Raw genomic sequence first — 18,833 nt, 5'->3', positions numbered from 1 at the left:
TAAAACAGTGAATGGCTAACTACCTGAATGGAAATGAGCCGTTGGAATATGGGATGCAGGCAGAGGAAGAGAGCTACCTTTCCTTTTGTTCTGCTCTCACGGGATGTGTGCAGCCATGGTCAGGCCAGCATGTTATGCCGATATTGAACTGAGTGGCTGTTTCAGGACAATAAATAGTAAAACAAATTGCCGTGGGTTTGCAGTTAAACAGAGACTTGACTAGAGAAGGATGACCCACTGCCTTCTCTAATGGGCTTAAGGCAAGCCGATATCAACAGGTTATCATTCTGTGGTTCTAGAATAAGAGCCAATGACGTGACCTACAATACACTGTCTGCCCATCTTTCAGATTTTGTGCAGAGAACAAGTTAAACATCTGACGTGCAATTATTTTGTCATGGACACGTGGTTAGAAGGGACTTGAAACAGATATATGTGGAAATAACAAAGGCACATACGATGGTGTATTCAGGAATTGAACTGAGGATGAGCAGGAGACTGGGACGTCTTAATGGTGGAACTGGACAGGACTGGTATGTGGGGAGGATATGGGGATGTACACTTTGCAGGAGAAAACGAATCAAGGAGGTTGAGAACAGTGTGTTTTAACCTCGCGTATTGGTGAGTAATTTGTAAATAATAGTTTGCTAGTTATAATTTCTAAGGAATGGAATCTTTGATTGGAGCTGAAAACGTTGGCTTGCACCTTCCTAAAATCTACATATCATGAGCATCGAATCCGTCCAGACCGTTTCACTAAACAGACAGAGTGACTTACCAGGAACACCAACTATAGCAAGGATAGGATAGTAACCAGCTTGAATAACCAGCGTTACATCTTCAATCCGTGATACTAATGATATCCAAGGCCGGGAAAGCCAGGAAAGACCATCGGATAAACTCCTATCCATTGTTGGAACATTCCAGTCTAATGTTCCCAGATTTTGATCCATTGTTGGAACATTCCAGTCTAATGTTCCCAGATTTCCATCTCTCCTGCCCTTCTGTCTGATGCTGTTAATCCCTCTTATTGCTGTTGGACATGCTCCCGCTCACACTATGGGATAAAACACTGAAAGCATTCCCTTATTGAAAGAAGAGAGAAAATCCCTAGGGATGCATACGAACCATGGAGACTGACATAATTACAATCGCTGAACAAATAGCTCCAGTTAACACCTTTGAATTCAATGCTACTTCATTAAAATTCAAAATAATGTGGAACATTTATGCATTCTGGGTGTGATATGCGAGTGTGACTGAATGAAGGAATGTTGAAGATGGCAGATTGATTGTGTGTAATCATTCAGTCAGCCTTGGATATGAAAGTAATGCCAGAAGTTTAACGGAACATAAACATGCTTCTCTGTTCATTAATACAGAAATAAATCCCGTAACTACTGATCAGTCATTGCAAAATCAGTAAAACATTGAGAAAACAACTATCATCCATGATGTGATAGCAAAATGTGCCAAAACAAAACGTGGGTTACGACAAACAAACGGCATGGATACGTTAACAGAGAATTGCACATGGCCAACACAGTTCAGATTGTTATTCCAGGATCAGAGAGGGCAGCTGTGGGTCATGTTGTTGATGTTCTCGATGTTAAGGAACTGTCTTGAAGTGTCATTTAATGGACTTCAATTACATTGTGATTATGATATTGGGGAAAAGACAGAAGACGGAAAAGACTGGGGGACATGGCTGATTAGATTGGGTGGAGGGACAGTGATGTTCCCTATTTAGCAGAATCGGAATGTTACTCTTTATAACTCATATGAAGAACAGATTCAAGAATACATCTACAATGAGGAGTTAGCAGAGACAATATTAATGAAATGCGTTTATGCAATATAAAATGCAGAAACAAAATGATTTTCTGCACCCACCAATATATGCAAAGTACAAAGGGATAAGGTTATTAAAATACACTCCTGATATTGAGCTACATAAATTGAAATGTGAATTACATAACTAGGTAAATGGTACGCAAACTTTTTCAATCATTATTTGACCCACAGCTAAGATCGTGATTTCACCTCTGTCAGTGAGTCCCCTCACTGAGATTCTCTGGCCTAGTCTCTCATACAGTATCGGTGTGGGCAGGAGTGGGGAGGTTGTTGGAGGCGGGGTGGTGGTTATACTTTCCTGCTGCTCTTGGCACAGTCTATTTAAAAACTATGCTTTCTGCATGGAATCAGTCTATTGGCCTAATGGGTTCTGTTTAGCTGTCAGAAACCCAGCTCTGTGATATTGTTAGAAATAAATAATTTGGGATGGCAGCCAGTATCAGCACACTGCTCACAGTGTATGGCGCCCAGACAAAGGGCTTGCCGTCCAGAGGAATTTATAAATAAAGCTTCTAACTTCTCTCTGTCCATATTTATCTACAATAATGCAGTCTTCTAATCTATTTGAATTCACCCTCATCTAGCAACTCTTCCCCTCGCACTCAGTCGGTCGCTACCCTTGCAATCCTCTCTCAGTTTATCTCCCTTCACTTACTATCTCTCTGTTTATTTCTCTCTTACACGATCTCTCTTCACAAACTCTCTCTATCTCCAATTGTGCAGTTGGAGAGCTTGTGACTCCATGATGGGCTGAATGGCCTGCATCCCTGCCAATAATAATTGAGGTTCTCTGACCCACAATAAATACTTCCTGGACAGACCTGCTGGTCCGGTGACAGGTACAGTGCACAACTACCCGTTATCTTTTCCAGCTCTTCTCTGGTGTACAGCTGCCTTGAAATGTCTGTTCAAACAAAACAGACTGAATGAAATCCGAGCAGTCGAGAAGACGTTCATGAGTGTGTATTTCAATCAGGATTTAATGAAGGATTAGATTCCAGAATAATATAACCAATGAATGAAAAACAGGGCAACACAAGAAATGGCAGCTGAGTACAACATAAGATTCCAAGTAGGTCTCATGGTATAACCAATAGATTATCAATCCAGAAAAATCAGCTCCTGTTCTGTGGATCCAGGTTGAATCCCGCCACGGCAGAGTGAAAATTCAATTCAATAATGTAAATATATCCCTGGAATTAAGTATCTACTGATGAGAATGAAATCATTGTCGATTGTCAGAAAAATCCATCTGGTTCACCAATATCCTGCAATGAAGGAATCTTCCATCTTCACCTGGTCTGGCTGACATGCAACTCCAGACCCAAAGCAATGTCATTGACTCTCAATCGCCCCCTGAAATGGTCTAATGAGTCATTCAGTTGTATCAATCGCTACAAAGTTTCAAACAAATGAAACCAGATGGACTACCTGGCATCGAAATGGGCAACGGAAAAGTCAACATTAGAAACGTCACTGTACAACCTGCAAAGTCTTCCTTACTAACTTCTGAGGTCTAGTGCCAACATTGGAACAACTGCCTTACAGACTAGTTAAGCAACAGACTAACATAGCCCATACTCACTGAATCATACCTTACAGAAATAAGAGAAATTAAACATGTACAAAGGAGTCTCTTACTGATTACCACGTAACGTCGTTCCTCAGCTGAATCAGTCCTCCTCCATGTTAAACAACACTTGGAGAAAGCATTGACTGTGGCAAGGGCACAAAGTGTATTCTGGCTGGGGGATTTCAAAGCCGACTGTCAAGAGTGGTTTCGCAGCAGTACTACTGATCATGGTGGTCGGCTCCTAAGGACATAGCTACTAGATTGGGTCTGCAAAAGGTGGTGACGGAATGAACGAGAGGGTAAAAAAGCATACCTGACATCATCCGTACCAATCTACCAACTGCAGATGTATCTATCCATGACAGTATCGCTAAAAATGATCACCACACTGTCCTTGTGGAGACGAAGTCTATTGTCTCCATAAACTGTATTGTGTTGTGTGGCACTATCACCCTTCTAAATGGCACAGACTTTTAGCAGATCTAGCAACTCAAGACTGTCCGTCCATAAGACACTGTGGACCATCAATAGCAGCAGAACTATACTCCAGCACAATCTGTAACGTCACGGCTCAGCATGTCCCCCAATCAATCAATACCATCAATCCAGAGGATTAACCCTGGTTCAATGGAGAATGCAGGAGGACATGCCAGGAGCAGAACCAGGAATATATAAAGATAAAATGTTCATCTGCTGAAGCTTCCAAACAGAAATACTTGCGTCCCAGATAGCATAAACAGCAAGGGACAGACAGAGTTTAGCCATCACAGAACCACTGCATCAGAATTAAGCTCTGCAGTCCTGCTAATCCGATCGTGAATGCTGGCGGACTAGTAAACAATTCACCGGCACAGGAGTCTCCACAAATATCCCCAACCTCAATGATGGAAGAGCCCAGCACATCAGTGCCAAATATAAGGCTGAAGCTTTCGTTGCCATCTTCATTCAGAAGACTTGAGTGGATGATCCATTGCGGCCTTCTCCGGTGGTCCCCATCATTACAGATAGCAGTCATCAGCAAATTTGATTAACTGATATCAAGAAACGTTTGAAGGCACGAGATACTGCAACGGCTATGGGCCCTGATAACATGCCGACAATAGTCCTGAAGACTTGCACTCCAGAACATCCCGCTGCCCTAGCCAAGCTGTTTCAGTATGTTTACAAACCGACAATGGGGAAAAACGGCTCAAGTGTGTTCTGTACATAAAACGCAGGGCAAATTCGACCAGTCCAAATATCGCCTTATCAGTCTACTCTCCATCATCAGTAAAATGATGGAAGATGTCATCAACAGATGTATCTATCCATGACAGTATCAAGCCGCACCTGCTCAAAACTAACCTGCTCAGTGAGGCCCAGTTTGGGTTTTTCCAGGATCACTCAGCTCCTGAACACGTCACAGCCTTGGTTCACACATAGAAAAAGGAACTGAATTCCAGCCCTTGACATCAAGGCTGCATTCTGCCAAATGTGACATCAAGGACCCCGAGCAAAAACGGTCTCGCGGGCCAACACTCCATTATTGGAGTCATACCTGACATATAGGAAGATTATCATTGTTTTTGGAGGTAAGTCATATCAACTTCATAACATCTCTGCAGTAGTCCCTTAGGATAATGTCCTAGGTCCAAACATCTTCAGCTGCTTCAACAATAACCTTCCTTCCATCATAAGGTCGGAAGTGGGGATATTCGATAATGACTGCACAATGTTCAGCACCATTCGCAAATGCTCAGATACGGAAGCAGCCCATGCCCAAAGCAACAATATCTGGGCAATATCCAGGCTTGGGCTGGCAAGTGGCAAGTAACATTTGCGCCACATACATTCAGACAATGACTGTCCCCAATCAGAAGCAATATAACCACTTTGTATTCAGCAGCATTATCATCACTAAATTCCCCCAGTATCAATATCCTGTGTGTGTGTGGGGGGGGGGGGGGGGGGGGGGGGAGGGGGGGGGTGTTATCATTAACTTGAAACTCAACTGGACTCGCCACATGACTATAACAGCAGATTAGAGGCTAGGGATACTGCACTAGAAACTCACCTCCTGACTCCCCAAAGCCTGTCCATCACCTACAAGGCACAAGTCTGGAATGAAATGGAATATCCTCACTTGCCTGAATGGGTGCAGCCCCAACAACACTATAGAAGCTTGACACAATCCAGGACAATACAGCCCATTTGATTTCTACCACATGCACAAACATTCACTCCTTTCACCGTGGTCACTCAGGAGCAGCAGTGTGCACTATCTACAAGACACAATGGAGAAATTCCCCAAAGATCCTAAACAATTCCTTCCAATCTCACGAACACTTCCATCTGGAATGACAAGGCAGTAGACTTTTGAGAACACCACCACCTTCAAATTCCCCTCCAAACGAGTCAACATCCTGATTTGGAAATGTATTGCCGTTCCTTCACTGTTGCTGCGTGAAAACCCTGGAATTCCCTCTTTAATCACTAGTGGGTCACCGCACAGCGGGTAGATTGCAGCAGTTCGAGAAGGCAGCTCAGCGCCACCTTCTCAAGGGCAACTGCGGACGGGCAAGAAATGTTGGGCATATCCAACGATGCCCACATCCAAAAAAGATTTTTTTAAAAAATAGTTCCAAGTTGAGCATCTCGATGGGACAGGTTATCTGATTTGAACACGAACAAGAAAGCACTGTTTCTAATATTGAAATTATAGATTGTTCTGTTATTAGATGTGTGTTCAGTATTCGATGACATATTGTTGCTGAGTGCTGTCATAAATTGCACCTGTTTTGTTTAAATCAACAATACTGGCGTAACAGGATCAATCCTTCGAAAATACCAGACAGAAAATGGCAATCATCGTAGAGAGAATGCACCCCCGCCAGATAAGACTCACTTTTAGCAGCTCATATTCAAAATATTAATGGAATACTGGCTGACACTGAATCTTCCCACCTTCCATATGACAGGGGTTACATTGACGAGAACGTGAAGTCAAATCAACATACAAATACAAGGATTACAAGAGCAGGTCAGAGACGTACAAGTCTATACTGAATAATAGACCCTATGTCCTAAACGGCATGAGATATAGCAACAGATGTAGGCCATTCATCCCATTCCTTCACTCTGATACTGTACAATTTTGTCATTGTCTCTATGAAAAGTGGAAATATCTTCTACACATTGACTGTATCCAGCTTTGCAGTAATCCATTAGTTTCAATCAGACACCCCCATCCCCCACAATTCTTCTAAATTCCATCGAGTACACACACTGCTGCTCATATGGCAAGGCATCACCTTTGGGATGGATCACCTCCAACACCAGCAGATCTTTCTCCAGAGATAGTGCCAAAACAGCTCACAATTGTCCAAATGCCGTCTGTCCATAGCCCATTACATTCTCAGCAGTATGTCTTCCGTCTTGCATTCTTGCTCTCTTGAAATGAATGCGAACATTGCTTTTCCTTTCCTAACTGCCAACTGAACATACGTGTTAACCATAAGTGACGACGAATGCTTCAAAATCCTTTTGGGCTTCAGATTTTATGGATCTTATTAGAACACAGTATCTCCTCTATTCCGCCCACCAAAGTGCATATTCTCACACGTTCCCATATTGTATTCCATCAGCCACGTGTTTTCCCACAGTGCTAAACTGTTCAAGCCTTTCTGCAGCTTCCCCACTTACTCAATTTCATCTGCAAACTTAGCAAAACTGCCCTCAAGTCCTTTGTTCAGTTTGTTCATATCTAATATAGTTCCTGGCTCCCTGAGAACCGTCCACAATCTACAAGGCACAAAAGTCAAGGTGCTTGACTCCATTCAGGTTGAAGCAGTGGTTTGACTTCAATTACACCTGGAGAGTCTTCACTCCCTACACCACTGACTCTCAGTAGAAGCACACGCTACCCCCTTTTATTGTGAGTTTACTTCATTATGGCGCAGAATCCCAGTCTATTAATGTCACTGCGTCTCAACACTAGCTGAGTGGTGCTCACACCAACCATGTCACAGCGTATTGATGACGATGGAGGGAGGTCGGCGAGGGGATGTCTATGATGAATAACTGTGTGACTGCCAGGCTGAAACTTGCCCCGACAGCCTCGGATGTACTTGTGCCTGCTGTCACCGCTGCAGGCATGATCAGTCTTCCCGCAGGTCAAATCAAGGAAAGCGACGGGCCTGGATAGTGTTCCCAGCTAAGCTCTCAGATCCTGTGAGGACCAACTCGCAGAGGTATTCACATACAATTTCAGACTCTCCCTCCCAAAAGCTGAAGTCCCAACCTGCTTCAAGAAGACCATAATCAACCTTCATCATTATGCTTTCAATTAAACCTGTTGGACTATAACCCGGTGTTGTGTGATTTTTAACTTTGTACACCCCAGTCCAACACCAGCATCTCCAAATCATAACATCCACCTTGGAAGTGAGAAAGCTCATACTTTAATGACTTAATGATTACCGCCCAGTGGCTCGAACCTCAATAAACATGGAGTGATTTGAAAGGCTGGTTAGAGCCCACATCACCTCCAATCTCCCAGCCTGACTTGATCCCCGATACTATGCCGACTGATGTAACGGGTCCATAACAGATGCCGTATCCCGAGCCCTGCACTTATCCCTACGACATCTGGACAACAAAGACACCTACACCAGACTCCTGCTCATTGACGACAGCTCCACCTTAAACATCATTATCCCCTCCAGATCTCAAAATTCCGTGACCTTAGTCGTGGCTCCACCCTCTGCAACTGGATCACCCTGTTTCTGACCCACAGACCACAATTAGTGAAGATAGGTATCTGCACCTCCGCTACAATAACACTCAACACTGGAGCTCCTGGAGGATGTGTCCTCAGCCCTCTACTATACTCCCTAAACACCCCGGCTGTGTCCCTCAGCCCCTTACTGTACTCCCTGTACACACACGGCTGTGTCCCTCAGCCCCTACTGTATTCCCTGTACACCCACGGCAGTATCCCTCAGCCCCCTACTGTAGTCCCTGTACACATACGGCTGCGCGCTTAGCCCCTACTGTACTCCCTGTACAGACACGGCTGTGCCCTCAGCCCCCTACTCTACTCCCTGTATACGCAGAGCTGTGTCCTCAGTCCCCTACCGTTTTTCCTGTACACGCACGGCTGTGTCCTCACCCCCGACTGTACTTCATGTGCACCAAGAGATGTGCCCTCAGCCCCCAACTATACTCCCTGTACACACACGGCTGCGCCCTCAGCCCCCTACTGTACTCCCTGTACACCGACGGCTGTGCCTTCAGCCCCTACTGTTCTCCCTGTCCAAACACTTCTGTGTCCTCAGCCCCCTACTGTACTCCCCGTATACACGTGGCTGTGTTGCCAAATTCCAAACAATGCCAACTGTAAGTTTGCTGATGACATCACCAAAGCAGGAGGGATATCAAACAACGATGAGTCTGAACAAAAAGGAGATAGTAGGTTTGGTGGCATGGTGGAATGATAATATCCTCCCTCTCAAATTCGGCAAAAGTAAAGAACTAATCATTGACTTTAGAACGAAAGGAGGGAAACAAGCCCCTATCTACATCAACGGTTGAGAGAGTGCAGAGCGTCAAGTCCCTCGGACTGATGATAACTGGCAACCTATCCTGGAAGTCTTAATAGTTGTGACAGTCAAGATGCTTAAAAAACGTCTCTCCTTCTTCACTTGGCTCAGAATATTTAGCATGCACTACTTCTACAGATGCACTATTGTGAACGTACTGTCCGGGTAATGGCCTGGTACGGCCACGCTCTGCCCAGGACCATCAGAAACTACAGAAGATTGTGTTCACAGCCCAGACTATGACGGACTCCAATCTCCAAACCATTGACTCTATTTACACGGCTCGTTGCTGCAGAGAGGCTACCAACATCTTTCCAAGATTACTGAGGGAAGGGAGAGAGGAAATAGCTAGGGCCTTAACAGATATCATTGTAACATCCTTGAACACAACTGTGGTTCCGGAGGACTGGAAAGTTTCTAATCCCCTTGTTTAAGAAGGGTAGCATGAATAATCCAGTTAATTATGGACCGATGAGCCTGACATTTGGGGTAGGGAAGCTGCGAGAGAAGATACTGAGGGATAGGATCTATTCTCATTTGGATGAAAATTGTATTATCAATGATAGGGAAGGTCATGTCTTACCAACTTAATAGAATTATTTGAGGAAGTGACAAAGTTGATTGATGAGGTAGGGGCTGTAGATGTCATATACATGGACTTCAGGAAGACGTTTGATAAGATTTCCCGTGGTCGGGTTATGGGGAAAGTGAAGTCACATGGTGTCCAGGGTGTGCTAGCTACATGGAGAAAGAACTGGCTTGGCAACAGGGGACAGAGCGTAGTAAAGGAAGTGAGTTTCTCAAAATGGAGAACTGTGACCAGTGGTGCTCCATTTAAGATGTTTCGGGAAATGTACATGAATGGGCGGGGAGCGTAGGGATACAGACCTTTAGAAGATAGGAGACAGGTTGAGATACAGGATTTGGATCGGCGCAGGCTTGGACCGCCGAATGGCCTGTTCCTGTACCGGAATGTTCTTTGTTCTAACATTACCAAAGACCCATAATATGCCTGTAAAGATCTCACAACCTCTTCCATCAGACTAAAAGATACAGACACTTGAACACACAGAGCAGTAAGTTCAGGAACAGCTCCTGTCTAGCTGTTATTAGACTGATGAATGGACTCTCTAATCTCAGATAATGCTGATTTTGTTCATATTGATCTCGCTTAGCGCACGCCCTGTGCAGCTTAACCTATAACCCTCTCAGACATGTTTTACAGCCATCGTTCAGTACATCCATTCTTACCATGGTCTTCCTGGACATATTGGCACAGGACAAAATAAATCCTCACCTCCATACCCCCAGCTCCCTCCAGTGCTCACGCCCAGATCTCTCCGGTCCTCACCCCCAGCTCCTCCCATTCCCCCAAGCTCCCCTTGACCCTATCCCCAGCTCCCTGTGAACGTTGCCTCTCACTTTTTCTCTCACACTGTCTGTTTCCCTGTGTTTTCCTTTTCCCTGTCTTCTGTTTCTTTCCCTGAACCTATTATGTTCCCTTCTCCCTGCACATGCGACTGTTTTTTTTCCTTGTTTTGTTTCTTTTCTCTCTTTGACTGACTGTCCATCTGTTTCACTCGCTGTTTTCTCTCTCTCCTTCCCTTTGTTTCTGTCGCTTTCTCCTTCGTTGTGATGGTGATGGCTTCTCTATTAGTTTGAAGCAGGTGATGGCTCATTGGTTCGAGGTTGGCAATACAACACACTCCACAAGGTTTTGGTATAGAGGACATAATTTAAAATTATAAGTTAAATTTCAGTTGTTGTCAAAACAGCAACCAGAACGTGGGTATCTATTTAACAGGCAATTGTTACATCTAACTATTTTAAAACCGCACGTCTCCCAGTGCTCTGTATACTGGCAACTCAAAGCATTCTATTCGGGTGTATAATGACCTGACATGGTAACTGCCTAGCTCCATAACAAACTATAGACGGTTGTCTGCACAGTCCAGATCATCACGGAAGACAACCTTTCGTCTATTTGTACTTGTCACAGGCTGGCAACATCAAAGATCTCTCCCAAACCGGTAATGATCTCCTACAACCTCTTCCAACAGGGAGGAGACACAGAGGCTTGAAAACATGGACCATCATGCTCAGGAATACTTCCTTCCCTACCATTATTAGACTGACAAATTGACGTCTCTCACTTTTCAAATAATATTAATCTTGCTAATGTCGACCTTACTTTGCACACCTCCTGTGAAGCTGTAACCTTGTGTGCCTCACTCTTTCCAAGGACCCTGTGATCTCTGTTTTCTTGTTTAGGGTCTTGTGCCTGCACTACAATAAAAACAAACCTTTCCATTGTACATTTGACTAAAATAAACGAAACCAACTCAGATCAAACACGTGGACTGCAGTGGCTCAAGGTCTTATCAAGAGCAACTGGAAAAATGAACTCATGCTGCCCCAGTCAGAGATACCCATATCTTACTAATGAATATAAGAAGATGACCACACTTAGGAAGAACAGACAGAGGGAAGCAAATCGCTTTCAACATGATCTTAGGTATACACAGTTTTCCCTCACTATTTGTAAGTAGAGTGTTCCTACAAATCCGTTCACAAGCAGATATGGTGTAAAGTGCAGTAGCACTGATTTATATGGGAAAATCTTCGACTTTCTTCGTAAAAGTGAAAATCCTGTTCGGATTTCTTTTGGTTAGCGAAACAATGTCATAATGTAAGTCATTCCTAAAGGGAAGTGGCGAACTTTTGAAAAGTGGGGGATACCTGTATTTACAAGGGCATGATATTCAGGAAGATGGGAATGGCGAAAAATAAATGAGGTAAATCTCACATTTTATTTCGAGACCAGCTGATCATCATTCTCTTTGTTTGCTCTTTTTCTTCTTTATCTTTCTTTCTCTATTGATTCCTCCTCCCCTTCAAAGCAGACTTCCCTGTCAACGGTATTAATCACACTCCTTTCCAGCTGCTTTCAGTTCAGGAAAGTTCCTCAGCACTTTCTGTTCGTTTCTTTGCATTTCTTCCTATAATTTCAGATTTTCAGCTACTTTCTTTATTTGATTTCACCTTCAATTTTGTTAATTCGTGGGATGTTGGCATCTCTGCCAAGGGCAGAATTCAGTTACCATCACTAAATGCTCTGATTATGAGGCCATTCCACAAGCCAATATAAAGTTAAGCACATTGTCATGGGTCTCAAGTTACAATTTACCCAGACCGGGTAATAACATTAGATTTCTTTACTGAAGGCGATCAGTGAAAGATGAAGGTTTCAGACAAAATGTTGCTATTATGTTTGTTTTTCGTGAAATTCACTTTTATTCCAATTCTTATCATTTTTATTTAAGTTCTGTCATCAGCTGAAGTGGACTTGAAACACATTATTTGAAACAATATCTTTCGTTTAATAAGCTTTGCTTCTGAATTACATCCAGCGACATTCCTACATTCATACATTGTCGGAGTCATGAGGTAACGTCCGAGACAAGAGCAATTTTGCGACTGAAATATTTGTAATTGGAAAAGTGGTCAGAAGAGAGCTTGAAACATTAAGTCTGAATTTTACCAACGTGCAGCCAATGGTTTGTTCAGCAACAGCACTGACACAGAGATGAAGATTGTGGATATTAGGAGCTGGGAGTGGACAGGTTTGGTGACAGAGAGCACACGAGACATAAATCAGTTCAGGGTAAAAGGGGATCTCGGGGTTGTGCACAGGTTTGTTCTCAGATGTTTGTGAGGGAGTGGTCTGCCATTCATGGGTAATGAATGGAGACTGCACTTGAAACTGAAGGCAATAGTTTCTTCCTCTGACAAATATAGATAACGAAATTGAAACGAAGTTCAAACTTGTTTCCGGGATTAATGAATGGACAGAGGTAGAGAATGCCTACAATAGCGAGAATAGGTTAGTAGCGCACCGTCCATCCCGCTCAGAATAATCATCAGCACTGCTGATATCCGATATGGTAGAAATCCCCAAGAGGGGAAATCTTGAAAAGACTCAAGGAAAACCTCCTCTCTATTGTTGTAATGTTCCAGTCCGCTATTCTCCGATTCAGATCTATGCAGCTGTTGATCTCTGTTACTGTTGGAGCTGATGTATCTGTTACTACAGTGGGATAGCGCACTGAATGAAGCCTCTTACTAATAGGAGAGGGAAACCCTCCAGTGACACAGTTGCATTGCATGGAGACTGACATCAATCACAGTCAGAGCAATACAGCTTTCAATACAGCACATTCAGTTCATAATATATTTGGACTGGACTACATGTTGACATTGCTTCCTATTGGTCACATCTCCCATCATTAATTGCTCTAGTGAAGTCAGTTGTGAGGGAGAATAAAAATATTTTCTTTTCGTAGGCTACATGATTCTGTTCTATTGTCCGTTTACTATGCTTTAACCGTCTCGCCAAAAATCCTTCCACCCCCACCCCCCCACCACCCCCCACAATCAGGATGTTGTTACTGTGCTGATCTCTCCTCCACGAGAACAAACGCGAGCGAAGAGACCGTCATTGGGCATAGCCGCCCTGAGCATAGACAGGAAGTGTGGACTTCTCTGAATGTTCCTCTCACTGCTCGAATCAGACAACTTTGGAACTTCCATAGGGAATATGCTTCAGTAATTTATTTATATAAATTGACAGACTTCTAAATGCAGTTTTATTTGCTGTAAACTGTATTTTTTACGCATTTTGCCCTCAGTCCAAAACTTAAAGTGATAATTACAATGAACGTATTCATTAAGACTTATGAATTAATGAGTCAGGTTCGAATGAACTTGATATTGGCTGGGAGGTAGGCAGAATGGGAGCAGTGGCTGCGGAGACTGCACGGGGAGTGCAATGATATTCCCCAGTCATCATTTCTCTTTCTGACAGACAGAATTAAATCTAATGCATAACAAGAAAACAGCCAACATTTGGGAGGTGCAATGCTGAATGACAATGTGAACTAAAAGGATAATATTAAATATGATAAAGTGAACTATATTGTATATACACACCATTTAATCATTGGGAATACAGATTGAGTAAGATCACCGGACGTGAAACATTAACTTTGATTTCTCTTCACAGATCCTGCCAGACCTGCTGAGCTTGCCCTCTAAGTTCTGTTTATCTTTTTGTTTGAGATTGATCATATTGTTCATATCTGGCAGGAAACTTACAATTAAAAGCAGACACTAATAACAAAATGTGAAGTGTAATGGGGACAATACAGGAGACTAACAGTAGAGATATAGTCTTTCCAAGCTGGAAGAGACAATGGGCTGAGTTTCCCCCACTTTTACTGTAAATAATTCTGTGATATGTCATCATAGCCTTTGGAGAGTGAGTAGACAAGCTAGTTCAACAAAGGTCACAGAGTGCTCCACCGTCAATAATCTATTCCTATTATCTCATGAAATTTCAGCTGCTTCTAAAATGTCTTTTCAAACAAAGTGGAGTTCCTGAGATTTGCAGGATAATCACAAAAAATATTCTTTTTTTTTCCTTTGAATCTTAAAGAAGAAACAGATTTCGGCCGTAACACAGGTGTCACAGACACACCAACTATAATAGGAACAGGAAAGGACTACATTGTCCGTATATAATCAAATTCAGCATGTAACCCTGTCAAGAAACATGAAATAGAGTGATATAGAAACATGAAACACAAATTAAAAAATGATGGAGAAGCGCAACAGATGAGGAAGTATCAGCAGAGAGAAACAAAGTTAACATATCGAACATGATGTGACACTGTTCTGAAAAAATCATATTGAAATCAAAGGTAATTCTACGTATCTCTGCTCAGAGGGTGCCAGACCTGCTGTGTTTCCCTCTATCGATTACTTTTTCTTTCTGAACTGTGACAAATTGACTGGTGTGAACGATATAAGCAAAGCTGCTATCTCAGTTGAATCTCGAGTATTTTTTATGGACATTAAATGAGAAATTACTAAGTTCCTATGTTTGACAGAGCTCTAAATATCCATGACGTATTGCATTGTGAGACAAAAACATCGTGAGACATTGTTGAAACAAAAACCGAAGTTGCTCCAAAAGGTCTGCAGCGTCTGTACAGATAATTCAGAATTAACGTTTCTCGTTCAGTGGCCTTTCCTCAGAACAGATGGTAGCCCTGAAAATTTTGATTAATATACAGCAGAGGCTGAATACCTGTTAATTGAAACTGTTAGTAGCTAACAATAGGGGGTGAGTAATGGAAGGCCACGTGAGAACTGGCCTGGTGTATGGGTATGGGGCATTGAGGAGTTCAGTCCCTAAAATTATTGAACATTATTTGGAGTCTGAAGGGCTGCAGGGTCTACCTGCAGAAACTGAGGTGTTGTTAATCCAACTTGCGTTGAAATGTCCTGGAACATGCAGCAAGCCTGCCACAGAGATATTGGCCAGGGAACAGGATGAGGTATTAAACTGGCAGGCAACTGGAAACTCAGGGTCTTTTGCATAGGTACAGCTTGGATATTCTGTGAAGTAGTCACCCAGTCCACTTCTAGTTTCCCCAATGTAGAGCAGACCACAATGTGAGCAACGAATGTAGTAGACCAGTTTGTGGGAAATGTTGGTAGGATGCTGCTTCACCTGGAAGGTATGTTTCGGCCCTTGGATAGTGAGGAGGGAGGAGGTAAATGGGAAAGTGGTACACCTCCGACAGGGGAAAGTGAAGTGGACCTGTGGTGGGGTGGTAGGGGGGCGGTGTGGGGGGAGGTGTGGGCAGTGAACAACGAGCGGACCAGGGTGTCCTGGAGGAAATGGTCACTTCAGAAGGCAGAAAAAGGAGAGGAGGCAAATATGTGTCTGGTGGTGGCATCTCGCTGGAGGTGGGGGAATTGCAGACTAATGATCTTCTGCATGTGAATGCTGGTGGGGTGGTACGTAAGGACAAGGAGAACTCTTAACTCTGTTGCAGGAGGGAGGAGAGAGGGTGAGGGTAGAAGTGCAGCAGGTGGGTCAGAACTAGTTGGGGGCCCTGTCGACAACAGTGCTGGGGAATTCTCGGTTGAGGAAGAAGGTGGACATTTCAGAGGCTACATTTCTGAAGTTGACATCATCAGAAGAAATGCGGTGGAGACGGAGGAACTGGGGGAATGGAATGAAGCCTTTGTAGGAAACAAGGTGTGAGGATGTATACTCCAGGTAGCTGTGGGAGTCGGTGTGTTAATACTCGATATCAGTGACCGGTCTATCCCCTGAAATAGAAGCACAAAAGTCGAGGAAAGGAAAGGAGGAGTCAGAGATAGACCAGGTGAAAGTGAGGGAGGGGTGCAGATTGGAAACGATATACTTGTCCATTTCTGGACAAGCGAGAGGAGCAGCAGCTATGATATCATCTACGTATCGGAGAAAATGTTGTGGATGGGGGGTGGAAAGAAGTGGATCAAGGAATGGTCTACGTACCCCATGAAGGAACAGATATAACTTGAGCCCACGTGTGTATCCATGCGCACCTCTCTGTGTGGCAGGAGCAGGCTGAAGCAATGGGTTGCCCAGGCAGTTCTGTTTGTGGATTTTCAGGAGAATATAAAAGCGAGCTCTGCTATCAGAGGGCCATCAGCGTCGGGACTGTTAGGTGGGGGCAAGTGGGTGGGAATCTCCATATGAAATGTAGTCAGATTTAATTAATAAAATGGCCTGATGTGCCATGGAAAGGTTATGGACCAGCAGGTGATATGTGGAGGAATCTAAGAGCTGGAACTCAGCCTCTGAAATGGAGAAGTGAGTCCATTATCCTTATCGACACAGGCTGAATAACACAGTCAGGTTTGGATCGAAGCATACAGCGTACAGCCTGTTCAGAGGGTGATCGGTTGGATAGGGTGAGGGGGATGCAGAGACATTAAGTGCACGAGTGTCACATGGAAAGTTCTCAATGAACAGATTGAGTTCAAGTTAACGCCAGAGAAATGTGCCCAGGTGGAGGGACAGTGATGGAACTGAGTGAAGGGTCTGTGGGATGGGGAGTGGACTCTTGCCCAAAGAAATGGACACTGAGGAGAAGATGGTGAAAGAGGATTTCAACATTATGTCGTTGTGAAATTCATTAAAGTGGGGGCCCAGCGGGATAAGGTTGAGACCTTTGCCGAGTACAGAGCATTCAGCGTTAGAATGTGGAGGTTTAGGAGGGATGGTGAATACACGACAGGAGGTGGGCTTGGGAGAGGGGATGGACTCAGATGAAATGTGAGAAGGAGAGATTCAGATGTGCATCATCTAGGTCCCCAAATGTGAGAGATGTGAAAAGGAGAGGGGATGGACTCAGAGCACAGGGCATGAGTCGGGTGGCAGGTTCCAGAGGCCCATGGACATCTCTAAGTTACTCCAACTTGTGGGCCTCGTATATCTGGCGAACATGGCAAATGGGCTGGAGAATGAAGTAGAATTGGAGAATGTTGCAGCTTTGAGCCAATGTGATGAGACGCTGTTGGACAGAGAAAATATTGATCTCAGTGGCACTGACATCGTACGATCAGTCCTCAGAAAGTAAGTGGTTGAAAATAATCGGAATCGTTATCTTATTGTAATCCTCTGATTTCATTGGGGTGATACTCAGCCAGCAACGTCTTTTAGATTACTTACAGTGTGGAAACAGGCCCTTCGGCCCAACAAGTCCACACCGACCCGCCGAAGCGTAACCCACCCATACCCCTACATTTACCCCTTTTACCTAACACTACGGGCAATTTAGCATGGCCAATTCACCTGACTTGCACATCTTTGGAGTGTGGGAGGAAACCGGAGCACCCGGAGGAAACCCACGCAGACACGGGGAGAATGTGCAAACTCCACACAGTCAGTCGCCTGAGGCGGGAATTGAACCCGGGTCTCTGGCGCTGCTTACTTTTCTGAGACTTTAGACCAAACTGTGAAAACAGATGTATTTGATGTTATTAATAAGACAAATCCATCCATGGTTTTGGAAGGCACTAGCAAAGGCAGAGTTTATTTGTCATTCCCAATAGCTCGAGTGTAGGTGTCATTTTTCAATGAGGAAGTTACCAGCACAGAATTTCCTCTGATTCCCATTAACCACAGTTTGCTGGAGGGTAATGGTGCCACATGAGACAAATATTACTTTGATGCAAGGGAAGTGACTCTGATCTCACTTCAAATGACATTGGAAAATCAGTTAAAATGGTAAAGAGCAAAATGATCGAACACGGCTTGTTTGAACAATGTGGTCACTGTCCTCACAACGTTTTAGGAAAAGCTGATGCATGGACTTCTGATTCTGAGCAGAGGTTTGCCCTATTTGTGATGAGGCTGTTTGCTTAAGCGCTGTGACACAGAGAGAGAAAAGGTTCCACTCTGTAGGGGTAACAGACCCATCCTTTTCATGTTGTATTGGACAGTGACAGACACACACTATTGCCTGTTCCTATTGGACATTGATCATCTCAATCTCATTGTTGACTGATGACCAATAGCAGCATGAAACCAGCAGTCCCCATCTCCCTAGTTGGAAAGCAAAAAGAGCAAGGGATGGAAATGGGAGTAACTAGGGAATTGGTGTAACTTACAGTGGGAGTGGGAGAAGAAAGACGTGAAGAGATATCACCAGTGGAAGAGTATGTAGCAGCAGAAGGGGTAATGCAAGGGAAGTAGGAGTGTAAAAAAAGAGTAGGAAGCGGAGGAAGAATGGCTCATGAAGTTTTAGTGACTTGGAAAAACTTGCTTTTGCAAAAGTGAGATTGGGTGGAAAACATCACTGTTAAGGAAAATTCGTATCTGGTTCCATTGAAAATTATGATTTGATGTATTTCTTTTTCTATCACTTGATTCTTATTCACATTGCACATTCACTCTGTATTTCTGCATCTCCATCAAAAGCAGATGA

Source organism: Chiloscyllium plagiosum, unplaced genomic scaffold, assembly GCF_037043375.1.
Source record: "Chiloscyllium plagiosum isolate Xiang-an unplaced genomic scaffold, Cpla_swu_hap1 HiC_scaffold_48, whole genome shotgun sequence".
NCBI classification, from domain to species: Eukaryota; Metazoa; Chordata; class Chondrichthyes; order Orectolobiformes; family Hemiscylliidae; genus Chiloscyllium; species Chiloscyllium plagiosum.
The sequence above is the reverse complement of the archived record's forward strand: the minus strand, read 5'-3'. Positions refer to the sequence as shown.